At 51.9% G+C, this 5,446-nt stretch overlaps 2 protein-coding genes across 2 annotated transcripts in view; one reads left to right on the forward strand and one right to left on the reverse strand.

Annotated features, from left to right (window-relative positions):
- lingo1 (leucine rich repeat and Ig domain containing 1) overlaps nucleotides 1-5,358 on the reverse strand; it is an 11,647-nt gene extending 6,289 nt beyond the window's left edge. The window contains exon 1 of the mRNA XM_033015115.1: nucleotides 5,276-5,358. The gene's annotated coding sequence lies outside the window, so the exon portion shown is untranslated. The remainder of the gene's footprint in view (nucleotides 1-5,275) is intronic.
- mtmr10 (myotubularin related protein 10) overlaps nucleotides 1-5,446 on the forward strand; it is a 902,395-nt gene that overhangs the window by 643,188 nt on the left and 253,761 nt on the right. The gene's annotated exons all lie outside the window — the stretch shown is intronic.

Here is a 5,446-nt window from a genome sequence, read left to right on the forward strand (position 1 = left end):
GAGGGGGTTGTTACTCTGGGAGTGGGGGATTGTTACTCTGGGAGGGGGATTGTTACTCTGGGAGGCGGTTGTTACTCTGGGAGTGGGGGATTGTTACTCTGGGAGGGGGTTGTTACTCTGGGAGTGGGGGATTGTTACTCTGGGAGGGGGGTTGTTACTATGGGGGTGGGGGATTGTTACTCTGGGAGGGGGGTTGTTACTCTGGGAGGGGGTTGTTACTCTGGGAGGGGGTTGTTACTCTGGGAGGGGGTTGTTACTCTGGGAGGGGGTTGTTACTCTGGGAGTGGGGGATTGTTACTCTGGGAGGGGGGTTGTCACTCTGGGAGTGGGGGATTGTTACTCTGGGAGGGGTTGTTACTCTGGGAGTGGGGGAGTGTTACTCTGGGAGGGAGGGGGGGGTGGTTACTCTGGGGGGGAGTGTGGATGTTTTGGGAGTTGGGAGCAGTCACTGGGCCCAGCCGGGCTGCTGCGGAGAATCTTTATTTCACTGTAATTAAACTTCAGTGGTTTCCACTGGAGCAGGCGGGGGTTGTGTGTTTGCAGAAATCCTGACAGATCTCTGAAGGAATGGATATTAAACGTGAAACTGCTGCAGCTACACAGCCATCAAAGCAAACGCGGAGAAGATCCCTCGTGAAAACACCTCCGAGCCTCGCGACCCACTTTTAAGTTACTGGGAGAAATTTAATTAAAGCTTTAAGCAAACAGCCGACCCTGATCTCCATCTCCCCGAGTTTCTGCTCCCATTCCCACTGCTCGCAACATCCTGAACCAAACACAAGGTGCTGGAGCTACGCAGCGGGTCAGGCAGCATCTGTGGATGGATAACGTTTCAGGTCGGGACCCTTATTCGGTGTCAGGGGATATGGGGAGAAGGCAGGAACGGGGCACTGATTGTGGATGATCAGCCGTGATCACAGTGAATGGCGGTGCTGGCTCGAAGGGCCGAATGGCCTCTACTCCTGCACCTGTTGTCCATGTTTGAGACTGATGGAGCAGGGATGAGGTGGATACAGGTGAGGGGGTGGTTGGTGAAGGGGTGGAGTAAGTGACAAAGGCTGGAGGTGTCAGAGTGGCAGAAAATGGGGGGGGGGGAGAGGGGGGAGCTGGGGTGCAAGGTGGGTGGGGGAACATTTAGGGGGTAAAATAAAATGGGTGTTTAGGAGATGGGAGATGAGTGTACATGGGGGGGGGGGTTTACATGGGGGGGGTTGAGTGTACAGGGGGGGGGGAGATGAGTGTACAGGGGAAGGGGGGGTTGAGTGTACATGGGGGGGGGAGACAAGGGAGACTGTTACCTGAGATTGAAGAATTCATGTGGTCCCTTGGGATTTGGAATGACAAATTCAAACCCCTTCCCCTCTTCACCCCTCAGTTACCCCCCCACCACCCCCCCCCCCTGCCCATCCTCACCCCACCCCTCCCCTCCATCCCGTCTCCGGCCAGAGTCAAGGATGCTTTCCAGCAGTGAGCCACTTTACTGGGACCTCCTGCTGTGCTGTGATGTGATGTGGGATTGTCTTTGGGATGTGGGGAGGAACCTGGAGCACCCGGAGGAAACCCACGTGGTCACCGGGAGAACGAGCAAACTCCACACAGGTCTGGATCGAACTCGGGTCTCTGGCGCGGTGAGGCAGCAGAACTAACCGCTGTACCTCATTGGGTGTGACAGAGCGAAGCCTTTCTAGAGCACCATATTCACAATAGACATTAGGTGCAGGAGTAGAGGCCATTTGGCCCTTCGAGCCAGCACCGCCATTCAATGTGATGATGGATGTTTAGACCATCTGGCCAATGCCAGGAGTTACTGCCCGGCCTTCGTTCCTGCTCCTCCTCTAACCTTCTCTCTCTCCCTCTCTCTCTTTCCTCCTTCCCTCTCTCTCCCCCTTGTCCCTCTGATCTCTCCGGGAAGAATCCTCCATGCAGGCAGAGCTGTGTGGCTCCCAGTGCCCGGCCCGGCTCCAACCCTGGCCTCCACTGCTGTCCGTCTGCCTGCGCGGAGTTTGCACGCACCCCGATTGGCGATTGGTGAACTTTGCGTTTGACAACCTCACCCACCAGTTGGTGGAAACTGCCCTTAATTAAAGTTTATGCGTCTACGGTAATTGCAAGGACAACAAACAGACTGCAGTTACGTCAGTAAGATAATTACCAGAGGTAATGTTATATATTTACAAGTCTTGGTCTTCCTGACCCATTTAAATCTGCCCTTTCAAAACTGTGTGTGGGATCACTGGCAACGGTTTCCCAGGAATAATTAATCTTCGTCTGGGAGCTGAAGCTCTCCACTGAGGGCAGAGGTCCGATGTTGATGGAGTCAGGAACGTGGCCTCGTTTATCAGTCATCCTGTGGTCCCTGTCACCAGCGCTGGCCCTCTCCACACTCTCCCCACACCCGGCACCTCAGTCCCTGCACCAGGCACTCTGATCCACTCTGATCCACAAACACAGTCCACACCTCACTGACACGGACAATGAGAGAAACCACCGCACGATAGCAGGACTTGAGTTACAAGACGAGGTTGGGTAGACGGCTGATACTGGAGTGCGGGAGGTTGAGGGGTGACCTTACAACAGGGGTGCGGGTGTTAGCTGCTCAGGGTCTTTACCCAGGGTTGGGGAGTCTGAAATTAGAGGGCACAGCTTGAAGTTGAGAGGGAAAACTGTGCACTGTGGGAATCATCCTATCAGGTTGCCCAAGTACAGCTGCTCCACGGGGCTGCTGGCTGGAAGGTCCCACAGATGCCACCGTCTGGGTGAAGACAGTTACATCGAACAGGACAGAGCAGGAACAGGCCCTTCGGCCCACAGCTAGATACAGAGAATTGTAGATGCAGCCTAGTCCATCACACACACCAGCCTCCCCTCAACCCCACCATCGACTCCATCTACACCACGCTGCCTCGGGGAAGCAGCCAACATAATCAAGGGCCACTCACACCCTGGTTATTCTCTCTTTCCCCCCCGTCCCGTCAGGCAGAAGATACAGAAGCTTGAAAGCGCGCGGCACCAGATTCAGGAACAGCTTCTTCCCCGCTCTCCATTCTACTGAATAATCTCTCATTAACTGCAGTGTAGTCCCAATCTCCCAACCAACCTCATCGCCGACCTTGCACTTTTTTTTAATCTGCACTCTCTCTGTGGCTGTATTCTATAGTCTGGTGTCTTTCTCTTTGCACTACTTGTTCCTGGTGAAAACCTTCTCGTCTGGTGCCCAGATGTACAAACATGGACCATGGAACAGGCCATTCGGCCCACAATGTCTGTGCCACACATGAATGAATGAATGAATGAATGAAAACTTTTATTGTCATTCAGATATACACCTAGACACAGTGCACCTTGAACGAAATTTCGTTGCATTTGACTCTCCAATCAGGTAAATAGTAAAAGTAAAAGTGCTAGGTGGGTCCATAAAAATGCCTCATGTGCATGGTTCTGTAAAATAAATATATATAAAAAGTAAAAAAAAAAAAAGTGTCGATATTTAAAAAGTTCTAGCCTCAGTTTTGTTGATTGTTCAGTAATCTTATGGCCTGGGGGATGAAGCTGTTGCAGAACCTGGTTGTCCCGCTCTTCATGCTGCGGTACCTCCTCCCAGAGTTAAGCAGTATAAACAGTCCAAATTGTGGGTGTGTGGGGGCTCTGGTAATGCCCTTAGCTCTAATCAGACAGCGCTTGTACCCCATGTCCATGATGGAAGGAAGAGAAGTCCCAATGATTTTTTTCACTGTCCTCACCACTCTCTGAAGGCATGGTGCCAAGTTAAACTAATCTCTGCTTGTAGATGAATATCCATCCATTTCCTGCATATCCAAGTGTTGCAGGTCTGTCCAACCTCCCGTCACCCCTACAGCCCCGAATGTAGGAAGCATCCTGGTGAACCCCACCTGCACCTTCCCCAAAGCATCTACACCCTTCCTGTAACGGGGCGTGAGGAGAACATGTGATACTCCGCAGGAGAAGGCTTACACAAGAGATCTCTGCAACTGACCATGTGAGAAGTGCCGGCTCTGGCAGCTTTACCAACATGTACAATTGGTCTTTCAAAAAGACGCCTTTATTCAATAAAAACTGTCGGGCATGCGAGGCCAGTGAACGCCGCGATGTGTCAGAAATATCCTCTGGTTCAGCAATGCTCCTGCAAATCCTTTTACAAATGAGATCAGGGGAGGTCAGCTCGACACAGCGTTTATGTTCTTTCAAGTAGAACAGAGACTTGTATTTGTGTAGCAATGGGCCAGCCCATTGTAGCACAGTATTCTGTCAGTATACCCCCTTCCCTAGTACAGCAGGGCTCGTCAGTACCACCCCTCCCTCAATACCGCCCCTCCCTCAATACCGCCCCACCCTCACCCCCCACTCGGCCCATCAAGTCTACTCCACCATTCAATCATGGCTGATCTATCTCTCTCTCCTAACCCCATTCTCCTGCCTTCTCCCCATAACCTCTGACACCCGCACTAATCAAGAATTTATCTAAGGTACACAAAAAAGCTGGAGAAACTCAGCGGGTGCAGCAGCAGCATCTATGGAGCGAAGGAAACAGGCGACGTTTCGGGCCGAAACCCTTCTTCAGACAAGAATTTATCTATCTCTGCCTTAAAAATATCCACTGACTTGTGGCCTCCACAGCCGTCTGTGGCAATGAGTTCCACAGATTCACCACCCTCTGACTAAAGAAATTCCTTCTCATCGCCTTCCTGAGGGAACGCCCTCTAATTCTGAGGCTGTGACCTCTAGTCTTAGACTCTCCCACTAGTGGAAGCATCCTCTCCACTCTATTCAAGCCGTCCACTATTCAATTAGATCCCCCTCATCCTTCTAAACTCCAGCGAGTATAGGCCCAGTGCCGTCAAAAGCTCCTCATATGTTAACCCAATCGTTAGTTGTGTCTATTATGATCATGTGTCACAAGGTACAGTACAAACTCTTCTTGTTGCGTGTTACCCAGTCAGTGTAAAGACTATACATGATTACAACCGTGTCATCCACAGTGTGAAGATAGACCGGGGGTCTCCAACGAGACAGAGGTTAGGTCAGGACCTCCATCTATACATCTATAGAGCTTTCTCCATCCAATGACAAACACATCTAGTTGCCCACCGCGATGGTTAGCTGGTGAATTAATGACGAACCGCAGCCACAGTGACCAACAGAATGATTCACAAGCCTCAAGCTCAGAGCCCGCAACGTTCTGCACCAACGCACGCTGCCTACACTGGTCCTGCAATGGTGGTTCTGGAGCGCACCAGAGGGTCGCAGTCTCACTCACCGGCACTGAATCTTGGCCAACTGCTGGTATCTCTGGGTCCCGACAGGTGGCCTTGTCTCCTGACAGCGACGAGCGAACATATACTGAAAGGGAACAGAAGATGGTATCAGACTGGCAATCTGGGACTGGATCTCCAGCGGGAACACTGGCCTCTTACGCCCCACCCCACAA

The sequence above is a fragment of the Amblyraja radiata genome, chromosome X (genome assembly GCF_010909765.2).
Source record: "Amblyraja radiata isolate CabotCenter1 chromosome X, sAmbRad1.1.pri, whole genome shotgun sequence".
NCBI classification, from domain to species: domain Eukaryota; kingdom Metazoa; phylum Chordata; class Chondrichthyes; order Rajiformes; family Rajidae; genus Amblyraja; species Amblyraja radiata.